At 44.1% G+C, this 13485-nt stretch overlaps 1 long non-coding RNA gene and 1 pseudogene across 1 annotated transcript in view; both read right to left on the bottom strand.

The window, feature by feature from the left end:
- Positions 1-503: 503 nt before the first annotated feature.
- On the bottom strand, positions 504-2635 carry LOC116042043 (annotated as a pseudogene).
- A 1857-nt stretch (positions 2636-4492) lies between these two features.
- LOC118493988 overlaps positions 4493-13485 on the bottom strand; it is a 26757-nt gene continuing 17764 nt past the window's right edge. The window contains exon 4 of the long non-coding RNA XR_004896045.1: positions 4493-4616. This is a non-coding gene — a long non-coding RNA (uncharacterized LOC118493988). The remainder of the gene's footprint in view (positions 4617-13485) is intronic.

Below are 13485 nucleotides of genomic sequence, written 5' to 3'. Positions count from 1 at the left end.
TCAGTCAACTATCACTTTGTGAACCGACAATCAAAACAAATTAAACAAAACAAAAACTACATTAAAATACTGAAATGTTTAACAAATAGATACAGAAAAAAATAACGTATGCAAGAGACTTTCAGTATAGAGACAGTATGTCTTGAGGACATGGTTGCTAAAAGGAATAATTGTCATCACACATCTCTCTCACTCTATCCAGTTTAGCTAGTTTCAGTTGAAATCCTACCTATCCACTTATTGAAAATAAACATTTTGGCAACAGCAAAAGCTACAACTAACCTCGTATTCTTATTCTGCTTATCATTATTTATATATTGTTAAATAGACAGTCTCAGGGCTCTTGCTGCCCCTTGAACGGTAGAAAATGTGTTTGGGACATAGACTGTTAAAATATTGGACGAAGCTTCTGGTGAAGCCAATGCAGAAGTGCCTCAAACCCGTATCCTATCTAATTTCCAGCATTGGGTGACTCCAATGTTTGCAAAAAGAATTTCTTTTTTTATAAGTCTATGAGAAAATGCCCCTGATTCTCACTTGATTGATTACCTCAGTAACCTCACCTGGTAGAGCGCGTGCCCATATACAGTATAGAGGTACTGTATATGGAGCGGCCCCGGTTCCGACTCCGATCTGTGGCCCTTTGTTGCATGTCATTCTCCCTCTCTCTCCACTTTCATGTGTTCAGCTGTCCTATAAAAATAAGGCCCAAAAAATAATCTTAAACAAAAAAAAATGACAATAAAGCAAGGGATGCTACACGCAGACCTGTCAATCATGATAAAGGCTTTTAATGTAAACATGGAACTGTTTACATTAAATAGCTGTGAACTTGTTTTTGGGTGGTGTCTGTGTTTTTATTTTAAACTTTGAGTTTTGTTCAGCAACTTCAACCCTGCTGTTTGTATTATACTTTTGACAGCTAATACGATTAGAGTATTTTTCAAGTTTGGGATGCTATAACTTAATTAAGGAGAATTAAGTTATTGATGAGATAATGTAGAGGAAATCAATTGATATGTCTAATTTGTTTGGCATGGAGGGAGCAGGATCATGGGGGCAGTGTTTGTGCCACCACCATTCCTACAAGGACTGAAGTATGGGTAGATTTTCTCAGTGAAGGAGCAGCCAGTAAAGGAGTAGATCAGAGCTGCAGCATCTACGTCGTAAAAGGAGACCAGACCTTCCTCATAATCCACAAACACCCCCACCTTCTGAGGCCGAGACTTCAGAGAGAGAAGGACACCAGGGCCTGCAAGAGCTTTATACTCATCTACATTTCTCAACCATATACTCCAAAAGCCATTCTTAGGGGACAATCTGATCTTTCCCTTCCTGATGACCGATTCATTGGCCACCCCTAGGTCCCATTCAGTTTTGCCTCCAACCTCAACTTCGTAGTAAAATCTACCTGAAGAGAAACTCTGCTTTCCTAAAACACCGTTACAGATGGAGAATCTCAGTGGGTTGTCTAGGACATCATTTTGTATATCACTACACTTTACTTGTTTCCCAACATCAGACAGGATGAGATAGGAACTAGCAGTGTCAGGATCAAGAGTGACATCTACTACATATTGCTGAACCATCTTCAGCTCAACATCAGCACACAGCTCCTTCATCTCTTTACTGAGTGTCTCCTCCAGCTGAGCCACAGCTCTCGCCACAGTGCCCTTGTATGATGACTGAAATTTGACGTTTGTCCAGTCTTTGGTGGGTGGAGCAGGGATTAAGGATGGGAGGCTTAGAAGCAAATGGAGGTGGTCGTCAGTGTGTGAGAGATGTTCCACCTCGGTGCTTCTCTTCATCAGCTCAGAGATTTCCTGTTCAAGCTCTTTGATGAAACCTTCAGCCTGTTTCTCTGCTTTTTTCTGCTTCTCTTCAATCGCATCCATAAGCTGAGCCAGGCCTCTCTCAACAGACTGGATCAGAGCAGTGAAGACCTGAACACCGCCTGCTGTCTCTCTGTCTGCATCATCCTTGCTGAGCTTCAGTGATTCTTTCATCTGCTGAACCTTCAGTCGCCTCTCCTGTATCATCTGTTGAATTTCAGCCTGTGTCTTCTCCAGTGTAACTTTCTTGTGTTTATATTCTTCAATCAGATGAACAATGGGATGTCTCTTGTGGTCTGATTCAGTGCAGAAGTGACATACACTCACCTGATCTGTCTGGCAGAACAGCTCCAGAGGTCTATCATGTCTCTTACAGATTCTGTTTTCCAGGTTCTCCACAGGATCAATCAGCTTATGTCTTTTCAGGCCTGTGATTCTATGATGAAGCTCCAGGTGAGTTTCACAGTAGGAGGCCAAACACACCAGGCAGGACTTCAGGGCCTTCAGTTTGGTTTCAGGGCAGACATCACAGAGTACTGAGCAGCTGCTGACTTTCTTTATGCCTGACATCCTGAAATGATCTGCCATCTCAGATATGAATGTATTGACCCGCAACAAAGGCCTTCTGTCAAAAAGATCTTTACACATGGGACACTGGCTTTGGACATTAATCTTCCAGTGTTCTGTGATGCAGTTCTTGCAAAAGTTGTGTCCACATGGTAGGGTGACTGGATCAGTGAACACATCAGTGAACACATCCAGACAAAGTGCTCTTCAGAAAGGAAATTGCAGGCAGCAGACATGTCTAGAAAACAAGACCAAAAGGGAAAACAATTACTTTCTCACTCCTCTCACTACATACTGTTTTCTCATTATTAGCTTTGGGTCCCAAAGATCACCACATCAACATCAGATTTTCTTTTTTTTTTTACAGCCAATACGTTTAGCCATGAAAAAAAATATTTTTTTGAAAGGTGGTAGTACTGTTAAAATAGTAAATACTGTGTTGAAAGGGAAGCACACAAATAATTTTACACTGTAATACATTTTACTGATAATAACAATAACAAAATGATTATTGCTTGAATGAACACATCTGTTTTTTTTATCAGTCACAATTCTTAGACAAAGAATCAAAAAAACAGAATAAAACTGAACATGATCAGCTTCAAAGGCATTTATGTATAACAGTGTTATTAGAAAGTTAGTGTTTATGATATTATGTCCATCCCAAGCCCGATAAAGACTATTGCTATAAACATGTAGTCTCTGCCATTCATTGAAGTTCTCTAATTAGGGTTCAATTTTTCGTTAATTGTGGCGCTACAATTAACGAAAAAAGCAATTTTGGAAAGAAAACGCCCCTCAGGCTGAAAGTCTGATTGACTTAAAATTTCTCACACATATGCAGCTCAATGTGCTCTACAAAAAAGCCTCTTGGACCATAGAGGTGCACAGTGATGGAATTTTTGGCTAATTTGCATAATGTGAAAAACAGTCAAATGAATAGAACTTTGATCCTATGAACACCAAACTTCGTATAGAGCCTTGCAGGACTGAGATACACATTTCCACTATAAATGAGCAAGATTGGTAAAAAAAACATGGCCGCCATCAATTAAAGAGTTACGCCAAGGGTGGGGCTTAGCAGTAGTAAATTGGCCATAACTCACTAGTGGTTAATTCAATCATCATCAAATTTGTAACATATCTTCAGTGTGTCATGAGGAATAGGCTGACGCAAGGATTATGAGTTTAACCCATAGGGGGGGCCAAAAATACCACAACATTGTACCGCAAAACCCGGTAGACGGAATTTCACCTAAATTGGTACACATGGTCTGGGGGCGAGTAGTAACCAGGATCTGAAGTGTCATATTGATTGGTGCATGTGGGAGTGGCCTATTTAGTATTATATGCTAAATTATGCATTTTCTCAAGTTACTGGGGGCTGGAACGAGCTAGAGACATTAGAAAATTGTCAACATAACTGATGCTGATGTGCTCATGCTTCCCAAAGAATATGATGCAATTCGGCCTGATAGTGGCACTATAACTTAGGCCAAAGGTTTTAAAGGCCACGCCCCTCACATGGTGAGTCCGATTGACATGAAATTCCTCAAACAAGTCCAGCTGAATGTGCGCTATAAAAAAAACCTCTTGGACCATAAACGTCCATGATGATGGTATTTAGCTAATTTGCATAATGTGAAAAACAGTTAAATGAATATATCTTTGTTGATTTTGATTCTATCAAGACCAAAATTGATATATGGCCTTGTGGGACTGAGATACACATTTCTACTATAAATGAGATTCGCCATTAAACATGGCAGCCATCAATCAAATAACTTCCTAAAGGGCCGGGCTAGCAGAGAATTGCCTATAACTCAAGTTCTGCCCTAGCAATCTTGTCTAAAATTGATGGAGACATTTAAGACTACAACTTGAAAGTACATACCAAGTTTCATTAAAATCCGATAAAGGGGACGAAATCGCGGGACTTGCTTCATCTATTGTAGGGATAAAACTGGTGTGTGGTTGGTTTCACCACTTTTTCTTCTTTTTTTTAAGATTATTTTTTGGGCTTTTCCGCCTTTAATGGACAGGACAGGTGGAAAGGGGAGAGAGAGGGGGAAGACATGCTTCAACCACTTTTTTATAAAGCATTAAACCATCTGAATTGGTTTTGCTCAGTTTTGTGAAGCTACAAACCCGCTCAACTCTGCTTGCGGCTTTGACTTTGGTGATTTGGCATCTGCTCAATGCTGCTTGCTGCTTTGACTTTTGGCGATTGGGCTGCTTCCCAAGCCTGCTCTAGCACAGGCAGTAGAGCGTTTACCTAACAATCAGAAAGTTGGCGGTTCTGATCTCAAAGTGTATGATTGAGAATGAAAGGTAACTGTAACAAGCAAAAGTGCTTTGAGAAGCCAAAAAAAGGGGTTTGTACCTGCCACTTGCGGCCATGTTTTTAGACTTTTTGGTCCGTATCATCCGTTCATTAAATTATTTCATTCAATCTGGGTGAATCTATGAAAAGTGAATCAGAGATAAAAAAACAAGTTCATCAGTGATGACAGATGGACTGTAGCCTGTTATGAATGTAGCTGTGACCAAATGTTAAAAAAGTTAACCTATCAATTTTTGGTGAATCAGTTCTATTTGTGACACCCCAGACTCCCTCATATGATGAAATCAGATAGGCCTCCATTGTTTCTCATTCGGCACATTTGTCTTGGGCATTTGAGACAACACAGGTGATGTTACAGCACACATCCTCTGATATACACACTAGTGACAGACCGATTTTATCGGCCGGCCGATATATCAGGCCGATATTTGCGTTTTTACGTGTATCGGCATCGACCGATACGCAGCTGCTGCGTTCGCCGATAGTTTTTTCTGGCAGACCATGCACTGCCCCTCCCCTACTAGCAGAGTGCTGGTTCTGGAAGTCTTAAATTACAAATCAAGCACTTTATTTCAATGGCTACTTTTCAGGTTTATTGTTTTCTTTAAATGTGTTGACAAAGGACATTTTGTGATTATTATATCTGTCTTATAATATGTCAGCAAGCAATGCATCATCAAGGCTGTGTTATAGATGTTGATGAAAGCCTTTTACCCTTGCACAGTTAACCATATGCAGTGCACCCATCCATATGATGCACATTGCACACATCATTTGGGTGATATGAATGTAAGATGATTGCAGAAGTGACACTGATCTGTGTTTTTGTTTATTATTTTTAAAGAAATGGCAGAGCAGATTCCAAAAACAAATCCAGTGTGGCAGGGTTTACATTTTTATGATGTAAATTGAGGGAGTAAAAGCAGTATCAGCTCCAAATATCGGCTCAAGAAAATCAGCAGCCTGTATCGGTCATCGGCTAAGGCTGATGAAAAAAAAATTGGTATCGGCATTGGCACTAAAAAATCCATATCGGTCGATCCCTAATACACACATATAATCGTATACATGTGCAATCAAACTACAGTTAACATTCAGTAACACACACAGATCCGTACACCAGAACATTAGGGGTGTTGAAATTAATCATTTAATCGCTGCTGTGACAGACCATAACCGATTATTGCCTTCTGATGTTGCTTGTTGATTTTCCGGTCGCTGCTTTTTTAGTTTTTGCCTTGTTTTTGGGGAGGTCATATCTGACTGCTTGAATTTGTTGATAAAAACCCTGTGTAGCAATATATAATAATATTGGGGTGACGCCTCGTAATTCATTGTGATGCATCGGGATATCGAATCGGATCGAATCGTTGACAGGATAATCATAATTGAATCGAATCATGAGACCAGTGAAGATTCCCACCCCTACAGAACATTACACACCAAGAATATTGCATGATACCTACAATAAGATATTGCACATTCTTCCAAAATGCCCTTCACCACCAAAACCCCAGTACCCCTTATCCTCACATTTGTCAGTGGTGGAGGTGGGGGTCAAAAGAGCAGCATCATGATCACATACAGATATAAATGGCCTGTTGTAGCGCTTTTCTAGTCTTAATGACTACTCAAATTGCTTTAACATTGTACCATAACCATTCAGCATTCACACACATTCATACACTGGTGGCCGAGCCATACAAGGTGTCCCCTGCTTATCACTCACAGTCATTTACACTCCGATGGTGCAGCATCGGGAGCAATTTGGGGGGTCTTGTCCAGGGACACTTCGTTATGGGACTGCAGGGCCAGGTATCGAACCACCAACCTTTCGGTTGGCAGGCACTGAGCCACAGCCGCACCCATACTAGAATGAGATTTTGTAAATTACACAAGGTAGTTGAATGTATGGGGATTATTTAAGGAAGTACTGTACATTTTCTGGTAATAAACAAATGTTGTGAGTTAATAAAAAAATTAGGGATGTAATGATGCATCGTGAATTCACTTGTTTCACTTCAGACGTCACTACGTGTTCTTAGTTTATTTACTGGAAGATTCTTTTCTATTTGTATTTAGTTATTTTGATGTGGCATTTGTCTAATTATTCATTTTTTTATTACATTTTTGTGATTTAAGATAAAATACAAGTTCAGTTGCACGTTTGATAAGGATACACATGTTGTTTTGCACAGTTTATACAGATAAAGGAATATTTTTCAGTCATTTGTCTGCAGCTCATTCTGTTAAAAAAAATCGTATTGTGAAACTTATCGAATCAGGAGTTAAGTGTAATGTCACATCCCTAAAAATGAAATGTCAGTACTTTACAAACAGACATCCCACAGACCCACACACAGCAACAACAAGCTACAAGTAATTCTCCTAACAAAGTGATAATGTGTGATGTGTAACTTTTTAACAGGGAAACTGATTTTTATGGTCTCATTATCATATTCTCAGCCTACTGTAGCCTATATTGGTCTAATCCTGCCTATATGATTATTATGCAACGTAGCCTACAGGAAGTATATCAAAACAAGTGAACCAGATGCTGAAGGCTAATATCAGAATCACTAAGTCCCCTCAGTAATCACTACAATATCTGACACAGTATTAAGGCAGTGACACACCAACCCGATAATCGGCCATCGGACAGTCTGGCGAGGTCGGTGACTCGAGTCTGTTCGGTGTGTTCCGTGCCGTTGTCCGTCGGCCTTCATTTTGGCCAACCTTGCTGGGTTGGAGGGCGGGCAGTCGGAATCAATCTCCAATCTGATTGGTGGAGTGCTAACCCGGAAATGTTGAGCGGGATGAGTGTAACTAAGCTTCTCAAAATCTGACGAAAATCGTTTAATCTTTATCTTCGTAAAATACGAGATCGTATTCCGAACGAGCCGCCATTATGCCCGGTTGAAAAATCCGGGAGCAGCCAGACCCACGTGACGCGTTCGTCCAATCAGCTGCGGGTTTCCATTTTTTGGGCGACAATACAGATTAGTGCCACCTGCTGTTATGGAGTTTTACACGCTTTATACCTTTACTTCCGCGAGGTGCATGCAGCGGTCACATTTACCACATGCGCACAATGGAGAAAAGAAAGCCACAAATCTGAAATGATTTCTGACACAGAAATTAGACTTGTTTTTTGCTTTTGGGTTTCTTGATTGGCCGCTTTAATATGAAAACAGGAAAACACTAGGCCTATTTCCTTTTTAATGCACACAAATAAACCACATTTTGACCTGTTTTTCAGATTGATTGAATAAAATAGCCTTAGTAAACAGAGCATACAAGGACGGACCACAGACCCTTTTCCTTTGCTTTTTTAAGGTGAGAGTATTTTGAATGGCAGTTCAGATTGTCTACTGGTGCTAATAGGAACATTTGACTAAGTTTAACTGCACTTCACCAAATCTTTTCAGCACTATACAGAAGGGTACACTTTATAATTGTTGCTCTCTGTTTGTAACACACACACACACACACACACACACACACACACACACACACACACACACACACACTAAATATCATCCATGTACTCACCCGTGGGTCTCTGATGTATGATGTAGCCTATCCGGTAAACGCAAAAGCTGTAAGCTTTGATAATAGAGAACACCAGACGTCTCTCTGCAGCAATGAGTTTCTTTCACTTTCATTTCGGGATTGTGGCGGCAAAACAGTCCTGTTCCTCCAGTGTTGCTCCGCCTCTCATATTAATAATCTGTAGATCTAAAATTCATTTTTTTAACGTGATTATAGTGCCATCATTTAGTCCGAAATGCTCAGTCAGTAGTGTTTTTTTTAATCACAGTGAACACGTTTTCACCAACCTTTCAGCAAAGAGAGAGAGAGAGAGAGAGAGAGAGAGAGAGAGAGAGAGAGGGAGAGAGAGAGAGAGAGAGAGGGAGAGAGAGAGAGAGGGAGAGAGAGAGAGAGAGAGAGAGAGAGAGAGAGAGAGAGAGAGAGAGAGAGAGAGAGAGAGAGAGAGAAGTTGGCTCCACATTCGCCTCCGGTTCTCCTTAAGTTTCGATTCCACCTTAAGAAAATGCCTGTTTCAGCCATTGGGTGGCAGTGTTTATCACAACATCGAGCCATTCTGCAGATCAGTGCAGATCACACAGCTTTATCTAATATCTAAAATCTAAAATCTACTTTTATATAATCGATTATGCATCAATTATTGTATATCCTCTTTTGCATTAGTCATTTTCTAATAGTTTAAAAATGTGAAGGCACACCATGATTTGAATGACTGGCAAAGAGTCAGTAAATGAAGTTTGCAATGTTGGGGAGTAATGGAATACATGTACCAGCGTTACGTATTCAGAATACAAATTATGAGTAACTGTATTCCGTTACAGTTACAATTTAAATAAGAGGTATTTAGAATACAGTTACATTGTTGCAATCAATGGATTACATGACGATACTTCTCTGTTTCACAAGTTTATTCACTCTCTGAATAAATTAAGTGTCATGTTTCATCCCTGTGTCAAGTTATGGTTTTTAGTTTGTATGACATTTCCTGTTTGTTTCTTGGACTTCCTGTTTTATTTTGACATTTACTGTCTTCATTCACTTCACTTGTCTTCCTGCCTTTGTTTGTTTCCCGCCATTTGTGATTACCTGTTCCCGCCCTAATGTGTTGCATCTGTGTCTAATTTAATTGTGTATTTTAGTTCTGTCTTCCCCTCAGTGCGAGATCGTCTGTTTCCTTGTGTACAGCTTTTGAGCGTTTTCCTTGTATTCCTGTTTGCCTGATTGTTTTTGGATTCCCTGGATTTTTGGACTTTGCCTGTCTCTTGGATTTTTCCCTTTTGCCTGTCGTTTGTTGGACACTGTTGCTGAGTTTATTTAATTGTTAAATAAACTATTGTATTTTACCTTTTTGAGTTGTGCCTCGTGGGTCCATTATCTGTGTGCTTGATAGAACGATCTCGCCACAGTTATGGACTCCGCAGACTTGAGTAAAATACAGAACGCTATCCGATCTCAAGGACTGAGACTTCATCAGCTAGATGAGGTGCTTTCCAACTCTTCAAACAGAGATGAGGAGTATCTCACAGTGTCAGCTGGAGCTGCAGAGAAACGTCTGTGAACAAGTTTCCTTCCTGACTACGCAGTTTCAAACCGCTCAAGCTGCTGTGACGCCGCCTACCTCCCAGAGCTTCACAGAACCAGTTCCATCTGCTGGTACCACGGACGGAGTGGGTGCTGTGGTTTCTTCGGTCCAGTCGTCTGCCAATTCCTCTGCTTTGCCTCATCTGTCCTGGCCTGAACGCTTCTCCGGTGAGTCTGGTGACTGTAGAGCCTTCTTGACTCAGTGTGGACTGCATTTTGAGCTCCAGTCTGTTCACTATCCTACGGACAGAGCTAAGATTGCTTACCTGATTTCTCACCTGACCGGACGAGCAGAGGCGTGGGCCACAGCGGAGTGGGGTAGGAGTTCACCTCTGTGTGATTCATTTACTCACTTCACTCAGACATTCATTCAGATTTTTTAACACGTCACTCCGGGCAGAGAAGCGGCTCGGGCTCTGGTGAGCCTTCGTCAGGGCAGACGGAGGGTGTCAGATTACGCCATTGATTTCCGCACGGTGGCAGCAGAGAGTGGGTGGAACCAGACTGCTCTAGTGGATGCATTTTTGTGTGGTTTGTCCAAGGATTGGCTGGCGGCACTGGATCTTCCAGAGGACCTCGACGCTCTCATCGCCCTGGCCATCAGAATCGACAAGCGGCTTAGAGAGAGCAAGGTGGTGCCGAGGATTCTCCGCGGGATTTTCCGAGAAGGGGTTTCTCGGGCACGAGAAATTCCTCATCTCCACGTCGGCCGGCTGTCACGTCACCGCAGGCTGACTCGGAGGACGGGGAGGAGCCCATGCAACTGGGAAGGGCTCGACTTTCCACGGAGGAGAGAAAGCGGAGAATCCGGGAAAGAGCTTGCCTCTATTGTGGGTAGATTGGACATTTCATCGGTCGTTGTCCGGTAAAAGGGCAGGCTCATTAGTAAGGAAGAGGGTACTGGTGAGCTGTGCTGTTGTGTCTAACACTCCCTCTCGACCCATGTTTCCAGTGACAGTATCCTCAGCTGAGATTTCCAGATCCCTTGAGGCGATGATTGATTCAGGGGCTGATGCTAGCCTCATGGACAGTTCCCTGGCGAAAGAGTTGGGGCTGGGTTCTGTTCCCCTGCCTGCCCTTTTAAGAGCTACGGCGCTGGACGGTCGGTTGCTCTGGAAGGTGACCCACCAAACCATTCCTGTCACTCTGAATTTTCCTGACCGATATTCTGAGACTATTGTTTTCTGTTGGTAGACTCATCCCTCCATCCATCCATCTTCGGTCGCGGGGATAGCAGCTCCAGCAGCTCCAGCAGGGGACCGCAAACTTCCCTTTCCCGAGCCACATTAACCAGCTCCGACTGGGGGATCCCGAGGCGTTCCCATGCCAGGTTGGAGATATAATCCCTCCACCTAGTCCTGGGTCTTCCCCGAGGCCTCCTCCCAGCTGGACGTGCCTGGAACACCTCCCCAGATGCCCGAACCACCTCAACTGGCTCCTTTCGACGCGAAGGAGCAGCGGCTCTACTCCGAGCTCCTCACGGATGACTGAGCTTCTCACCCTATCTCTAAGGGAGACGCCAGCCACCCTCCAGAGGAAACCCATTTCGGCCGCTTGTACCCTGGATCTTGTTCTTTCGGTCATGACCCAGCCTTCATGACCATAGGTGAGGGTAGGAACGAAAACTGACCGGTAGATTGAGAGCTTTGCCTTCTGGCTCAGCTCTCTTTTCGTCACAACAGTGTGATAAATTGAATGTAATACCGCACCCTCTGCGCCGATTCTCTGACCAATCTCCCGCTCCATTGTCCCCTCACTCGCGAACAAGACCCCAAGGTACTTAAACTCCTTCACTTGGGGTAAAGACTCATTCCCTACCTGGAGAAGGCACTCCATCGGTTTCCTGCTGAGAACCATGGCCTCCGATTTAGAGGTGCTGATCCTCATCCCAGCCGCTTCACACTCGGCTGCGAACCGATCCAGTGAGTGCTGTCACAGGCGGGTGATGCCATCAGGACCACATCATCCGCAAAAAGCAGCGATGAGATCCCCAGCCCACCGAACTGCAACCCCTCTCCACCCCGACTACGCCTCGATATCCTGTCCATAAATATTACAAACAGGATTGGTGACAAAGCGCAGCCCTGGCGGAGGCCAACCCTCACCTGAAACGAGTCCGACTTACTGCCGAGAACCCGGACACAGCTCTCGCTTTGGTCGTACAGAGAGGATGGCCCTGAGAAGGGACCCCCTCACCCCATACTCCCGCAGCACCTCCCACAGTATCTCCCGGGGGACCCGGTCATACGCCTTCTCCAGATCCACAAAGCACATGGGCAAGGGCATACTCCCAGGCTCCCTCCAGGATCCTTGCGAGAGTAAAGATCTGGTCCGTTTTTCCACGACCAGGACGGAATCCGCATTGTTCCTCTTCAACCTGAGGTTCAACTATCGACCAAACCCTCCTTTCCAGCACCTTGGAGTAGACTTTACCAGGGAGGCTGAGAAGTGTGATACCCCTGTAATTGGCACACACCATCTGGTCCCCCTTTTTGAAAAGGGGAACCACCACCCCGGTCTGCCACTCCTTAGGCACCGTCCCCGACTTCCACGCAATGTTGAAGAGGCGTGTCAACCAAGATAACCCCTCCACACCCAGAGCTTTAAGCATTTCTGGACGGATCTCATCAATCCCTGGGGCTTTGCCACTGTGGAGTTGTTTAACTACCTCAGCAACTTCCACCAGGGAAATTGACGACAATCCCCCATCATCCTCCAGCTCTGCCTCTACCATAGAGGGCGTATTAGTCAGATTTAGGAGTTCCTCAAAGTGCTCCTTCCACGCCCTATTACCTCCTAGGTTGAGGTCAACAGCGTCCCATCCTTACTGTACACAGCTTGGATGGTTCCCCGCTTCCCCCTCCTGAGGTGGCGAACGGTTTTCCAGAAGCACCTTGGTGCCGACCGAAAGTCCTTCTCCATGTCTTCTCCGAACTGCCCCCACATCCGCTGCTTTGCCTCTTTCACGGCAGAGGCTGCAGCCCTTTGGGCCCTTCGGTACCTTGCAACTGCCTCCGGAGTCCTCTGGGATAACATATCCCGGAAAGACTCCTTCAGTCGGACGGCTTCCCTGACCACCGGTGTCCACCATGGTGTTTGTGGGTTACCGCCCCTTGAGGCACCTAAGACCACAGCTCCTCGCTGCAGCTTCAGCAATGGAAACTTTGAACATTGTCCACTCGGGTTCAATGCCCCCAGCCTCCACAGGGATGCACGAAAAGCTCCGCCGGAGTTCTGAGTTGAAAGTCTGTCGGACAGGGGCCTCCTCCAGACGATCCCAATTTACCTGCACTACCCGTTTGGGCTTACCAGGTCTGTCCAGCGTCTTCCCCCACCCTCTGACCCAACTCACCACCAGATGGTGATCAGTTGACAGCTCTGCCCCTCTCTTCACCCGAGTGTCCAAAACATACGGCCTCAGATCAGATGAAACGATTATAAAATCGATAATTGACCTTTGGCCTAGGGTGCTCTGGTACCAAGTACACTTATGAGCATCCCTATGTTCGAACATGATGTTCGTTATAGACAATCCATGACTAGCACAGAAGTCCAACAACAAACAACCACTCTGGTTTAGATCAGGGAGGCCGTTCCTCCCAATCACGCCTC

Source organism: Sander lucioperca, chromosome 20, assembly GCF_008315115.2.
Source record: "Sander lucioperca isolate FBNREF2018 chromosome 20, SLUC_FBN_1.2, whole genome shotgun sequence".
NCBI classification, from domain to species: Eukaryota; Metazoa; Chordata; class Actinopteri; order Perciformes; family Percidae; genus Sander; species Sander lucioperca.
This window is presented reverse-complemented; position numbering and strand designations above follow the sequence as displayed.